The sequence below is a fragment of the Miniopterus schreibersii genome, assembly GCF_964146895.1.
Source record: "Miniopterus schreibersii genome assembly, chromosome: 10".
Taxonomy (NCBI): Eukaryota; Metazoa; Chordata; class Mammalia; order Chiroptera; family Miniopteridae; genus Miniopterus; species Miniopterus schreibersii.
The window spans coordinates 50,030,261-50,046,215 of record NC_138110.1 but is presented as its reverse complement, the minus strand read 5'-3'; positions in this window follow the sequence as shown (position 1 = coordinate 50,046,215).

The window sequence follows — 15,955 nt, the reverse complement described above, 5'->3', positions numbered from 1 at the left end:
ACAGGACACGGCGACTCCCTGAGGAGTCTCATTCGAAAGGCGGTGCGCCCTGGCCCACGTAGCTCAGCTGGTTGGGCACCAAAAGGTTGCCAGTTCAGTTCTGGGTCAGGGCGCATGGCCAAGTTGCAGGTTCCATCCCTGGTTAGGGTGCTTTTTACTGTAAATAACAAAGAAGAAACAATTTTTTAGAACAGTCAGAGTTGTAAGTGGTTTTAGTATATAGGGTTGTGCAACCATCACCACAATCTAAGTTTACAACATGTTGTCCCCCCAAAAGGAATGCCATATCCGCTGTTAGTCACTCCCATCCTTCCTATGCCCCCAGCTCCTGGCAACCACAATTCTACTTCTGCATCTATGGATTTACCTATTCTGGACTTTTGTATAAATGGAATGATACAATCTGTGACCGTGGGGCCTAGCTCCTTTCACTGAGCACAATGTTTTCAAGATTCTTCCATGTTGTAGCACATATCAGTATCTCATTCCTTTTTATGGCTGATAATATTCCATTGTATGCACCAATCACATTTTATTTATCCAGCCATCAACTGATGGCCATTTGGGTCATTTCCACTTTTTGGCTATTGTGAACCATGCTACTACGAACATTCACGTCCAAGTTTTTGTGTGGACATATGTGTTTAATTCTCTTGGGCATAGACCTGGGAGTGGAATTGCTGGCTCATATGTTAACTTCACTGTTTTGTTTTTTTAACATCTTTATTGAGATATAATTTACATACCATACAGTTCACTCATTTAAAGTGTACAATTCAGTGGCTTTTAGCATATTTACAGAGCATCCATCCATCACCACAATCAATTTTACACCATTTTCATTACTCCCAAAAGAAGCCCTATACCTCCTAGTCACCCTCCTCTTCCTCCCATCATCTCTCAGCCCTGGGAAACCACTAATCTACTTGCTGCCTCTACAGATTGGCCTATCCTGGGTGGTTTATATACATGGAATCACATAACATGTGATCTTTTGTGTCTGGCTTCTACTCAGGACAATGTTTTCAAGGTTTACGCATGTAGCATGCACCCGTCCTTCATTTCTTCTTCTTCTATTATTGTTGAGTAAGACTTCATTTAATTATTCATGGAAAATATCTCATGTGGTAGACGGGTATATCGCATTTTGTATATCCGCAAACATTTAAGTAGTTTCCACTTTTTGGCTTCCACTTATGTTTAACTTTTTAAGAAATACCTACACCATTTTCCCAAATGGATCATTTAGTCAGCACCTACTGTGTGCCCCTTTCGTCCTCAGCACTATAAAGTGAGGCAGGTCCTAATATTTATTTCATTTTGCTGTGGCACTGAGAGGGTGAGACACTTGCCCCAGGCCTCATGAAATCCCAGATATGTCCCTGATCTTAAAAGCAGGGCTGCTGTGGCTGTAGGGGTCTGGGAAGCAGTCCCTTGGTCAAATGACCACTGGGATGATGGTAGCATGTGAGTGCCTGCGATTCCTCTCATTACTGGGTGCCCCTGGCAGGCCTGGCAGGCACAGAAGGAGGAATCTGCAGGAAGGATCTGGATGCTGGGTGTCTGACCTGGGTGAGTCCTGGACCCACTCTCCCTGCAGGTGGGCCTGAGGCTCCCAGACATGGTGGTGTAGAGGCTGGGCAAGGACATCTGGGCCTCTGGTCTGAGTGGCAACTCTCTCAGCCCTCCTGGGCACCTCTCATCAGGAGGACAGGTTGTTCCAAACTGCCCCAGGGCCCTGGCAAGTGTTAAGGAAATTTCGGTACAATTCTGGGTCAAAGGAATCAATGAATGAGTGATCGAGAATGGCAGCTGGGGCATTTCAAGGCGCACAGGGCGAGCGCAAGGGCCCAGCTCTTTGGCGGTCACAGTCCTGCTCTGTGTGGCTGCTCAGAGCTCTGGGGAGTCAGAGGGGTGGGGGAGGCTGCTGAGGTGCTGGCCTGGGAGGAGAGCCCCAGCATTGACCCCAAGTCTTTGCAGTTGTCCAGGGCTATGGGAATGAGCAAAGCTGCAGAACTGGGACCCAATCCAGTTCTAGGAGACAACCACAGCCCTGAGTACCAGGCAGTGTGCGGGACATCTTGTCTTCATGACTGCCTCCAGTGCTGCTTTATCTAGCTGCCAGTGGGCCTGAGTAGCATGAAGCGATCCTCAGGCCTAGAAATATGTAAAGAAGGCTGAACTTAGAGAGGTGGGGCAGCAGTGGGGCCCAGCCTAGCTCCAGGTGACTCAGGGTCGAAGACTGAATGAAGTCCAGCATCCTGACTATGCGTGATATCGGCAGGTGGGCCAGGATGGGGGGTGCTCTGAGGCCCTGGAGGGCAGCCCAGACCTCAGTCCTGTGGTGATTGTGAGATAGGCCTAGGCCGCCCAGGAGGAATGTGCCGGCCCCCTGCTCATAAACTTGCTCTTCCTCCTCCCTGTGAGCCGGGAGGTCATTTGGAGGTCACCCTCCGGAAAAGTTGGCACAAGAGGCACCATGGTCAGCTCTAGAATCACTGGGCCCACAGCTGACCTGGGCAGGGTGGAGGGGGTGCAGAGTCAGGGCCTCAGCAGGCTGTCCAGGTAGGGCCCACAGCACAGTGGGCTGGGTCTCAGAGGCATACCCAGCTGTGAGCCTAAGTTCAAATTCTCGGGGATCCTGGAAGCCCCACTCAGAAGTTGTATAGAATATAGCCCCTGAGGCCCAGGGATTGCAAAGACAAGGTCTCAGAAGACCACAGGCACAGACAGAAGGCTTCTCCCCGTGTCTCGCCATTGGAGTGTTCGCAAGGGGTCCCTGGAGTTAGGAGTTGCCCAGCTGTAGGATGAGCCTGCGCCTGCAGGAGCGTGGCTGTGGATAGTCTGTTCTTGCTTAGAGGTTGTAGAGGCCAGGACTCTGAGCTCAACCCGGGCACCCTGCCTGTACCTGGCCCCAAGCAGGGTGTGGGCCTGGAGAGGCTGGCTACAGTGATAAGGGTTCCCCAGTGAGCCATGCCAGGGACAAGACCTGAAGACGTCACACTGGCTCCTGGGGGCACAGATGTGGATGGGCTCATGGGCCCCTTCGGCTCTGGCTGGGGTTCTGACTCACCCAGGACTGGTCAGGCCTCTCTGAGGGGTGGTCCTTAAGCGTCTGGACCCAGGCAGGCCCAGGGCTACCTCTTTCTGGAGCCTGCATATGTGGCTGTGCTTGGGGTACCCCCAACAAAGGGCACAAAGTGCGGGATAACGGGGGTCTAGTCTGAAGAGAGGAGCTCCCTCCTGAGCTCCAGCATGTGCTTCCCTGCCAGGGAAATCCTGTGTCAGTTTTGGGGCGAGGCTTGGTTAGCTCTGCTTGGGATGGCAAGAGAAGGCTGGGGGCCCTGAAGGCAACCCATAAAATGAAGAAGGGAGATTCGGGGACTTCCTACTTCTCCCCTAGGGGACTCTCCTGCCATCTCTCACGGCGGTATCCAGATATCAGACTATGAGAGAGGACGGGCGAGTTGTAACTCTGGCCTGGGCCTTACCCTCTCTGCTATGGAGAGAGGGAGTGGAGGGGCTCTTAAAGGTGGGCTAATGCCCTCCAAGCTTGTTAGGACCACCGAACGTCCTGGGGCTGTGCTGGTCCCTCTCCTGAGGCTGTGGGCCCAGCCCTGAAGGCCACCCCACCCCCAGCCCACCTGTCAGGGTTGAACTCTCTTCCCAGCAGGAGCTGTTCTCATGTGTGCAGTGAGGAAGGAAATTGCAAATTAATCTTTATTTCCATCTTGGAAGAAAACCTTAATTCTCTGCATTGAAATGATCCTCGTCATCTCAGGGAATCAATTACAGGATTTAATTGCAGCCAGTCTTGGCCAATCAGAGCAAGGCAGCCCGCCCAGGCCTCTCTCTCCTCCCTCTGCTTCTGTCTCCGCTGCCCCCTCCTCCAGGTGCATTGAGCCCTCTGGGACTTTATATTTCTTTGTCTTTTTGTCTCTGTCTTGGTGTCTGACTCTTTCTCTCTTTCTTTCCCTCTGTATGTCTCCCCTTGTCTCTCACTATGTGTTTGTGTCTTGGCTGCATTCTCCCCTGCAAGCACAGGGCTCAGACATGACCCCCTAGGTTTGACAAGCCTCCTGGGGGCTGGGTGGTCCCCAGGCCTCCTCTTGCAATCATCTCTAGCCCTGGAGCTGCAGCTTTGAGGGTGGGAGCTAAAATTGGGATGAATTATTGGCCTGTCCCTATCCCCTTGGGGTCTCTAGGAGTCACCCTCTTGCTGTCCCATCCTTACCCAGAGCTTATTGTCCCTGGTTTAGCCTGGTCATCAACATCTCAGGCCACCCTTCCAAGCCAGAGTCACCACTAAGCTCTGTCCCTGGGGATTTGGGTGGGGATCATGAAATGGGGTGGTGGCGGTGGGGACCAAAGAATCTGGGACCCAGGGAACACCTGGGCCTTTAGGGCAGAAACTGCTCTGGGTGGGGTCCAGAAAAGGATCCAGAGCAGCCACAGAGGAATGCAGGGTCTCACTCCTCAGGGCCAGCCTTTTGTCAACCAATTTGGCAATAACCAGAGAGCTGGTCTTCAGGAAAAGAGGGTCAAGTGGGTGTGAGCAACAAGGTGCCTACATAACCCCCGTTATCACCCATGCCTCTGTGCTTGACGTAACATTTTTCCTTGTTCATCTTTAATTCGTGGCCAATACACCAATACAGTCTCTTTGAACAAAACTAAAACATAAAAGATAAGGCTAGAGTGCCCTTTGCCTATCACTGCCCCTTCTAGTCCCTTCTTAGGGTAGCCACTGATTATTGGTTTGGAGCATATCCTTGCATGCTTTTTCCTACTCATTTAAATACATATACCTGTATTCACAGAGCATATACAGTATGCTTTATGGAATTTCTTTTTTTTTTTAAAATATATCTTTATTGATTTCAGAGAGAGAAAGGAAGAGGGAGAGAGAGAGAGAGAAACATCAATGATGAGAGAGTCATTGATCGGTTGCCTCCTGCACGCCCCCAACTGGGGATCGAGCCAGCAACCCGGGCATGTGCCCTGACCAGGAATCGAACCCCGATCTCCTGGATCCTAGGTCGACACTCAACCGCTGAGCCACGCCCGGCCGGGCTATGGAATTTCTTTTAAGTGTAAAAGGTATCGAGGTGTTCCACTCAAGATGGCAGAGTAGGTAGACACTGTACTCATGCCCTGCCACAACCACATCAAAATTACAACTAGCCCAGTGTGTGTGGCTCAGTGGTTAAGCATTGATCCATGTACCAGGAGGTTGCCAGTTCGATTCCTAGTCAGGGCACATGCCAGAGTTTCTGGCTTGATCCCCAGTAGGAGGCATGCAGGAGGCAGCCGATTGATGTTTCTTTCTCATCGATGTTTCTATCTCTCTATCCCTCTCTCTTCCTCCTTCTCTAAAATTAATAAAAACATTAAAAAATTACACCTAAATTACAGAACAATCAACCTGTATAACCGTTGAGGGCATTGGGAACAGCACCAGGTGTTAGACTTGTAGTGTCTGACCAGACCTGGGTTCAGCAACCTCAGTCCTTGAGTTCTGGCTAGGAAAGAATTCAGAGCCAAGACTCAAACTATAAGAGAACATTTATTTGGAAAATCATGGAGGTGGAAGAAGTAATTCACAGAAGAAATGGGCTTAGGAAACAAGTTGTAGAGGCAAAGGAAGGGCCCTTAGAGCTTAGAAGTGAGGAAGGTAAAGGTGATGTGCCTGGGGGGATGTGGAGGGGGAGTGGAAAGGGAAAGGCATGACATGCTTCCCAGAGGGAGAGTACTGAGTCCTCGGTCTAAGGGTTTTAAGGGTAGAGATTTTAGGGGAGGTCCCAGAGGAAGATCTCTATAGAATATTCAGTAGCTTTCCAGGTGTGTTCTTTCAGGGTCTAGGTCTCCACTGATTGATTTGCTGGCACCAGGGCAGGGGGTCATTATCCAATGCAGCTGCTCCTGAGGTCAGCCATGGTGTCACTTATCTGGTTTTGCTGCTTTTCTGGGCCTGGAGCTGAAATACAACTGAGGCCTAGATGTTATCTCTAGGGAGGAAAGGTCAGGGGATCCAAACCTCATGACCAGTGTCATATGCTAGGGGAGGAAAGGTCACCCTGGGGCAAGGTTCCACCTTACAATTGTCCTTTGCTAGGCATCCAGGGCTTTTCACCCTGGTGACCTTATGTACCTAGCCTGTTGTCCTTGCTCTGCTCATGTCTGTCTAACTGCCTACCACACAACCATCTGAAGACTACCTGAACAGAAGTTCTATAAGCATATAGAGAAGAAGCCATGTTGAGACTGGTAGGAGGGGTGGAGATATGAAACAGGCTGGCCCCACACTCACTTGTGGCGGTTGAGAATCCAGAGGGATATCTCAGTTGCAGAGGTCCCCCTGAGGATCGAGGGTTCTCTGCCCAATGCTGGGATCCCCAGCCCAGAACACTAGTGCTGGAAAGAGGAGCCCACATATCTGGCTGTGAAAATCTGTGGGAATTCCATTTGTCTGAGTGAGACAGAAGGCTGTTGGAAACCTAGGCATACCCCTAAAGAGCACACAAACTGTTACTTGCAGGGGCTCACCGTGAGCTCAGTGGATGTGTAAAAAAAAAGAAAAAAAGATGTGGTAAGCAGGCAGACAGGAGCAGAGCACAGATGATGGGACAGGTAAAGTAGGTCACCAGGATGGAAAGCCTTGGGTGCCTAGTAAAGGACCTTGTCCCCAGGGTGACCTTTCCTCCCCTAGCATACCACTGGTCATGAGGTTTGGACCCCCTGACCTTTCCTCCCTAGTGATAACATCTAGGCCTCAGATGTATTTCAGCTCCAGGCCCAGAAAAAGCAGCAAAACCAGATAAGTGACGCCAAGGCTGACCTCAGGACCAGCTGCGTTGGATAATGACCTCCTGCCCTGGAGCCAAACAATCAACCAGTGGAGACCTAGACCCTGAAAGACACACCTGGAAAGCTGATGAATACTCTATTAAGGTATTTCCCTGGGCCCTGGCAGGCATTGTTCAGTGGTTAGCGCATCGGCCTGCAAACTCGAGGGTCCTGGGTTCAATTACCGGACCAGAGTACGTACCTGGGTTGCAGGTCCAATCCCAGCCCCTGGTCGGGGCATGTGTGGGAGGCAACCAATTGATGTGTCTCTGTCACATTGATGTTTCTCTCTTTCTGCCCCTTCCCCCTCCCTTCCACTCTCTGTAAAAATCAATGGAAAAAAATCCTCACTCCTATGGTGAGGATTAAAAAAAAGAAAAAGATCTTCCCCTGGGACCACCCTTAAAATCCTTAGGACAGAGGACACAGTGCACTCTCCCTCCTAGGAGTATGCCCACACCTTTCCCTTCCCCCTCCCCAGAGGCACATTACCATTACCTTCCTCACTCCCAAGGTCTAAGCTCCAAGGGCCCTTCCTTTGCCTCTATAACTTGTTTCCTAAGACCATTTCTTCTATGACTCACTTCTTCTACTTCTGTGATTTTCCAAATAAATGCTCTCTTATAGTTTGAGTCTTGACTCTGAATTCTTTCCTAGCCAGAACTCAAGTACCAAGGTTGCTGAACCCAGGTTCAGTTGGGACCCACCAGTCTAACACCTGGTGCCATTCCCACTGCCTACAACAGATGGATGGAAGCTCAAGGGGTGCCAGAGAAAAACAGGGAGAAACTGAGTTGTGTGAATTCAGGGCGAGGGCTAGAGGGACGAGACAGCTGCCATTGTCCCTGTGTTGGGTGCCATCTTTCCTGTGTTAAGCGCCCCCCCCCCCCCAGCCAAATCTGAATCTGCATTAGCCTGGTAAACTTCACTAGTTCCATCTGACAACTCCCGAGACCCTGCCCTACTACAAACACAGCTACCCTTGGTGTACCCTGAGACTTTTGCTGAGTGGCCTCAGGCTCAGCACTGGTGCAAATCTGAATCTGCCTTAACCTGGTGAATACCACTCACCTCACCCTGGTGACTCCCTGAGACTTTGCCTCACTCAACTCATGTACCACTAGAGATTCAGTGGTTGAGCCTTACAGGCAGCTGGCAGATGGTGGCAGATATGGGAATGTCTTGTTTCTTTTACTGACCTGCCCCAGGCCCAGAACTGATATCAACCAGCCTCATTTGCAGCATGGCCTATCCCACATGCATCCAGGTCCAGTTCAGGCCACTACCAAACATGGATCACTTTTAGCTCTTAACAGGTAGCCTTGGGCCAGTCACAGGCAGAGTCTGACACTGGCCTGCTTTAGGGCCTCTCTCAAGAGGCCCCAGAACCAGTTGCATTTTATATACCAATATTGAACTACCAGAAAGAGAAATTAAGAAAACAATCCCATTTACAATAAATAATAAAATATCTAGGTATAAATTTAACCAAGGAGGTAAAAGTCTTTTACTCAAAAAATTATAAGAAATTGAAGAAAAAAATTGAAAAAGTTACAAATAAATGGAAGAATATACCATGCTTGTGAATAGGAAGAATTAACATCATTAAAATGTCCATATTACCGAAAGCAATCTATAGATTCAATGCATCCCTATTAAAGTACCAATGGCATTTTTCACAGAAATAGAATAATCCAAACATTTATATGGAACCACAAAAGACCCGGAATAGCCACAGCAATCTTGAGAAAAAAAGAACAAAGTAGGAGGCTTCACAATATCTGATATCAAACTATATACTACAAGGCGATAGTAATCAAAACAGCATGGCACTGGCATAAAAACAGACATATAGATAAATGGAACAGAAAAGAGAGCCCAGAAATAAACCCACACCTATATGGTCAATTAATTTGGGACCAAGGAGGCAAGAACATACAATGCAGTGAGGACAGTCTATTCAAGTAATGGTGTTGGGAAAACTGGACAGATATGTGCAAAAAAATGAAACTAGATCATCTTCTCACACCATACATAAGAATATACTTAAAATGGATTAAAGACTTAAATGTAAGACATAAAACCCCTAGAAGAAAACATAGATTCTCTACATTGCTCTCAGTAATATTTTTCTGATATATCTCCTCAGGCAAGGGAAACAAAAGAAAAAAAATAAACAAATGGGACTACATCAAATTAAAGAGTTTTTGCACAGCAAAGGAAACCTTCAACAAAATGAAAAAACAACCTACCGAATGGCAGAAGATATTTGCCAATGATGCATTGGATAAGGAGTTAATATCCAAAATTTATAAAGAACTTACACAACTCAACACCAACCCCGCCCCCCCCTGCAAACAATCCAATTAAAAAATGGGCAGAGGATCTGAATAGACATTTATACAATGAGAATGTAAGATGGCTAATAAATTTATGAAAAGATGCTCAACGTCACTAATTATCAGAGATATGCAAATTAAAACCATAATGAGATATCACCTCACACCTATCAGCATGGTTATCATCAATAAATCAACAAACAACAAGTGTTGTCAAGGATGTGGAAGAAAGGGAACTCTTGCGCACTGTTGGTGGGATTGCAAATTGGTGCAGCCATTATGGAAAATAGTATGGAGGTCCTAAAAAAATTAAAAACAGATCTACCTTTTGACCCAGCAATTCCACTTCTAAGTATATATCCAAAGAAATACAAAATACTAATTTGAAAAGATATATGCATTCCTGTGTTAATTGCAGCAGTATTTATAGTAGCCAAAATTGGAAGCAACCCAAGTGCCCACCAACAGACAATTGGATAAGAAGATGTGGTACATATATACAATGGAATATTACTTGGTCATTAAAAAGAATGAAATCCTACCATTTGTGACAACACGGATGGACCTAGAAGATATTATGCCAAGTAAAATGTCAGTCAGTCAGAGAAAGACAAATTCCATATGACTTCACTTAAATGTGGAATCTAAAGAATATAAATGAACAAACACAACAGAAATAAGCTATAGATACAGAGAGCAAACTGGTTGCTAGATGGGAGGTGGTTTGGGGGACTGGGTGAAAGGTGAAGGGATTAAGAAGTACAAATTGGTAGTTACAAAATAGTCATGGGGATATAGAGTACAGCATAAGGGATATAGTCAATAATATTGTAATAACCATGTATGGTGCCAGGTGGGTACTAGACTTATCGGGGGGATCACTTCATAAATTATATAATCGTCTGACCACTATGCTGTACACCTGAAACTAATACAAAATAATATTGAATGTGAACTGTAATCGAAAAAAGGTGTAAAAGGCATCATTCTGTAAGTATTCTTTTGCAACTTACTTTCACCTGTTTCTCAGATTTATCCACAGGACACCCAGAGTTCATTTCTTCTACCCTATGGCTGCCCATCACCAATTGGGTGTGTCCGCTCCATACTGATGAACACCTGTTGTGCTTTCCTGTCCTTCCTCCTCTGCATTCCTAAGAGTGTGTGGTTGTGCCCACAGGGCACTAGCATTTTAAATTTACTAGATGTGGTAGCTTGCCGTGCAGGGCAGCGGTGTGTATGTCTTCATCTAATGGCACGAGGAGAGTTCCCATCACGTAGCCTCTTCCCCAACACTTGATGTTATCAAACTTTACATTTTCTATTATTTAAAAACATTAAAAAAATCATTTTGACCAATGCAAGATGGAATCATTGCTTTAATTTCTATGGGGATGAAGATCATGGCTGCCCAGGATGCGGGGTGGGTATGGGGGTCTCCTGGTCTTAGGGAGGTGGCGCTGGGGGTCCGGAGGCCCAGAACCAGGCTGAGGAATGGTGAGAGAAAGGGGAGGGCATGATAGAGACAGGTGAGCCCGGCCACCATGGCTCAGTTGGTCGAGCATCGTCCCATGCACCAGGAGGTTGCAGGTTCCCTTCCAGGTCAGGGCACATGCCCGGGTTGCGGGCTTGATCCCCAGTGCAGGAGGCAGCCGATCGATGTTTCTCTCTCATTGATGTTTCTGTCTCTCTCTCCCTCTCCCTCTCTCTGAAATCAATAAAAGATATTTTTAAAAAAGACAGTTAGTTAACCTTTGACTCAGTGAATACATGCACATCATTCCAAATCCTTGCAGTCACCCAAGGCAGCGATGGTAAGACCCCATTTTCAGGAGAGGAGACCAAGGCATAGGTGATGGAGGTCAGAATGTGCAGGAGAGGGTTCAGGTCTACCTGACTCTTAAGCCCTCTGAGCCACCATCAGGACTGGATGTGAGAAACACATGTCCGCATATCCAAGCTCACACATGTACATGGCATATGTGCAGTGCACACAGCCTGGCCAAGACCTCGGATCAACCTTGCCTGGACAGGTGTCCTATGCTCACACGTGGTGTGCACATGAGCTCCCCCCCAGGTGTCCCAGCCTCAAGCCTGCCCTAGCTCCTGTCCACACTGGGTTGTGCACAGATGTTCCTAAACACCCGGGGCCCATCAGGGTGGTCCCATGGTCAGGCTGAAACCTACACACAGCTGACACTTGCAGGCCTTCCGCACACTCTCCCTTCCAGGACCCCAGGACCCACCGGCCATCCTCCCTCATCACTCAGCCTCCGAACGGCTCCTGCTCTATAAACTATTAACTTACCAGCCCAGGGATCTGGGTCTTAACCCGCAGTCCCTGAGCTGCACTCACAATGTTCACCTGGGCGGGGAAGGGGAGGAGGGACAGGGCTGAGGGCGTCCTCCGAGGAACCTGGGTCCACTGTGGGTGTCTCGGTCTCCCCTCTCCCTTGCCTTCTACTGCAACTAAAGAATGTGTATAAAATGGGGTGCTGATGGCAATGGGACCCGAGTCTGAGGCAAACTGTCCCTGATGGTCAAGGCTGCCAGAAACAGCAGCAATAGCAATGATGGCATCAGCTTATGGGGCCCAAGGACTCAACATGGACTGACTTTTTTAATCCTCAGTAGCCCTTTAGTGACCTACGAGTATGGGGCACCCAGCGTGTGCTCGGTGTTGTGCCAGGCACTGAGGACAGAAACTCCTCTCTCTAGAGCTCACATTCACATTCACACGGGGGACACTGACCATGAGTGAGGTGAATGAGCAAACTATTCAGTGTGTTAGAAGGTAATACACGTCAGGAAGAAAACCAAAGCAGAAGGCAAGGATGAGTAGCATGGGGAGGACTTTTACTGAGGTGCCCAGGCAGGGCTTCACTGAAGAGAGTGAGGGGCAGGCTGGGGGCTGTCTGGGGGCGCAGGGTCAGTAGGTGCAAAGGCCCTGAGGCAGGAGACCAGTGGGGCTGGAGCAGGTGGGTGATGGGGAGGGTGGTGGGATAGGAGGTCAGGAGGTCCCAGGGCAGATAGTACAGGGCCTTGGGGGGTCACGGTGAGGATACCTGCTTTTACCCTGAGGGAGGAGAGGGCCCTGGGAGGGTTTTCAGCAGAGGGGAGATGTGACCTGACAGATATGAATAGGACCTGTCTGGTGGCTGTGAGAGTCTGTCTGTAGGAGCAAGTTGGAGCAGGGGACCATTGAGAGGGGACTGCAACAGTCTGAGCAAGAGACACGCAGTTTAACCAGGCTGGTGGCAGTGGGATAAGGAGAGATGAACTTTGAGAAGGTTCTGAGGGTGACACTGGACCTGCCGATGGGTCAGATGAGATGGAGGGGGCCATGGGCGCTGCTATTGTTATCACCAGCTTTCAGATGAAAACACTGAGTCATGAGCAAGTAGCTTAAAATCAGTAAAGTTAGTAAGTGGAAAAAAAAATTGGTATTTTTACATGAAATCTACAATGTGCAAATGCTGCTGTGTGAAACAAACCTGCCTGAGCTGAGTGGTGGTGCGCTCTGTGGCAGAGCTGGGTACTGGGGATAAGGCAGGTGGGCAGCCTTGAGAATTGATCCAGGGTGCTGCTCTGTGCCCAGCCCTGCTGGACTGCTGGGGGAGACCAGGCAGAGGTGGTGGGTTGAGCACCCCCAGGCCAGGGGGCAGTTGTGTGCTTGGTAAGGGAGGGAGAGGGACCTGCCCAAGGCCCACAGCTGAATGTGAGTACCGGTCATGGGAAAAGACTCCCAGAGTGGGCAGGATTGAGGATCAATGGGTACACAATGGCATATATAGGCCCCTGGGTGTCTGTGCAAGTGCACTCAGGACCCAGGGCATGGTCCAGACTGGCCTAGACTGGTGAGTGTCACAGCTGATTTTGCCATGTACACTCTATGAATCACAAAACAGGAGCCCACTCCAACAGGCTTCAACAACAAAGGGAATTTACTTCTTCATATAATGAGGGTTCTAGCTTCAGTCATAGCTGGATCTAGGTGCTCAGCTGATGCCTTCAGGAATCTCTCTCTCTCTCTAACGCTCTATCAGTTGTCCTCAGTGTTGACATCATTCCTTTGAGGTATAGACTTCAGTTCCTTCATGGTGACAAGCTGGCCAGAGCAGATTCAAGTTCATATTGACCAGCTCAGTAACCCTAGCCAGAAGAGAGGGCCTTGTTGCCGATGGCTCCAGGGAAAGAACCCAGTGACATGCCCCGTTCCTGCCATCCCCACACTTGGAGGGGTGGAGCAGGTCAGGAGGAACCCTGCTGACCTGTGATTCTGGGGGGTGATGGTCCTGGAGCCAGAGAGACCTGGGCTTCTGCACCTGTGACCTGCTCAGTGACTGTCCCTTCCCTGAGCCTCCAACCCTGCACCTATGAAATAGGACCAATCATAATGCAGAGTAAGGATGACCAGATGCAGAAAGTATCCTGGGGACTGATGGCAATATCTGGGAAAGGTGTAGGCCCGGGACCCTTTCAGGTGTGGTGTCAAATCCCAGTCCCTCACCTACTCTGGGGTGACCTTGTGTGAGTCCTTAAGGAGTCCTCAGACTGCAACCTTAAAGCCCCACTGGGGCTAGAGTCAGAAGGGGAGCTGGGTGTGGGGTTTTGAGTCATCAATGATAACCGACCTCATTCCTGTCACTGGTGCCCATCTCCCCACATCTTGCCTGGCTCACCCCTGAGCCCCAAGCCGAGCCTTGGCCTCTGGTGCCCAATTGACCCCCACCAGGCCGTGACCTGATAGAAAGCATGTAGCACACTCTCTCAGGCCTGTCACATGTTAGTGAGGGTCTCCACTACCCCCCAGCCTCATTCTGTAACAGTTTCGATGTCCCAGAATCATCTCTTCTTGGCTGGATAGTCACCCTTTTCGGAGCAACAATGAGCAGGTGACAGTCCTGGTGGGAAGGGTGCTCAGGCAGGGGCATAGCGTGAGAAGGGTGTGATGGTGGGAAGTGCCTGGCATTTGAGGGTGCCCTCAGAAGCCCTGTTTGGAGCTGTCAGTGGCTGGGGTGGAACTGGTGAGTGGGCAGAGGCGGCTTGAGGCAGGGTGGGGCTCTAGCCTGGTGCAAGGTCCTGTAAAGCGACCTCAGGCTTGGCCCTCCCTCCCCAGCCTGTGTACAGCAGCTGCCCAGATGCCTTGGTGAGAGCTCCCACCACGGGGAGGGAGAGTCCTGTTCAGAACCAGCAGCCTCAGTGTTTCCACCCGAGATGTGGGCACCCCCAGGCTAGGCCTCCTCCCACCATCTTCCGGCCACTGGGAGATGCTTGTCTGTTTTATCAGTGGTACGCTGTGACTCTGACAACTGTCTCTCCTTATCAGCAGTCCACCAGCTGTCCATGGGGTGTGAGTGTCTCCAGCTGGCCAACAGGTTCACATGTGCACCCAGATTCCCAGTTCCCAAGGAGCGGTCACTCCACTCACAGGTTTCCCCGTGCTGGGGGTGCTGGGGCAGAGGACCACCCCTTCCCTCCTGCTTCAGTTTCCCTTCTGTGAAGGAAGTCCCCAAAGATGCTCCTTAGGAATGGGAGCATTCCAGTCCATTCATAAGCCAGGGGCAGCCGTGCTGGAGGGACAGGGCAGGTCTGCCCCCTGATGGCCAAGACACCTCCTTCTAAGTCCCAGCCTCCTGTCTGAGCACCACTGTCCTTCTGGGTTCTTCCCCTCACTGTGGCCACTCCATCAGGAGCTATCTGTGAGGGGAGCCCTGAGGCCCAGAGAGGAGGGGCCTGTCTGAGATCCCTCAAGGAGGCAGGCAGAGCGTGAGTGAGCCCCAAACCTGGGCCCACCAGGCAGAAGGAGCAGTGAGAACAAAGGCCAGAGGATGTGGGGTCCCCTCAAGAGTAGGGAAGGTGGTGGCCTTAATTAGCTTGGGCTCAGCTCAGGGGAGGCTGGGCTCCTGTGGAGGCCCCCGGGCCTGGATGGAGGCGCACTTCCTCCCCACCGAATACTGAGAACCCGTGAGATGCTGCTGATCAGGGCTATCGCGGCCAGTCATTCAGCTCCACATCTGATTAGAAAGCAAGTGGTTTCATCTCACACCGCACCCATTACACAACAGTCCTGCAGGTGCCCCCTCCGCCTGCCACCCGAGGTGCCAACCCCTTCTACCGAACCCTGCCTGGCCCCGCCCTGGCTGCCCCTGCTCTGGCCTGGAGCATCTTTTAAGCAATGTCTACCACCCCAGGCCAGTGTGTCCTCTCCCACAGCACCTCAGGGCACACCCCGGTTCCCCCCAGCCGCCTTCCCTGTCCTCCTCCCGGGCTCACTTGCGGCCGCCTGTCTCAGCTTGGGCTTTCCTCCCGACTTGTCTTGGGCCCTTTTCCCTTCTCTTTCTACTCCCTCCTGGTCTCGCAAATTCCCTTGGCCTTGTATGAATGTGCCTTTGACCCCTCTGGGTCTCCAGCCAGACTGCTCCCCAAGGGCCCCGAAGTGTGGCTCAGGAGTCCCACACAGTCATCCAGGTGTCCTGCGCAGAGCCGCCCTGCTGCTGGCCTTCCATCTGTGGGCAGGAGAGGCTGCCAGGCATCCGGACCCCTCACTCCTGCTCCCTCACCCGCCCCCTCAGTGCCAAGGCCCGTGGTTTTACCTCCGATCGGTCCCAATCTGCCTCACCCTTCCCTGAGCCCACACCCTACCTCCAGGTCAGCTCGCCCTGGCCCTCGCCCCGCCTTGGTTAGGCTCCTCCATGCCCGCAGCTGCCTCATGCTTCTCCCGCTCGCCCGTCCTCCAGACAGGCCTCCCCCAGGTGCTAATGGGGAAG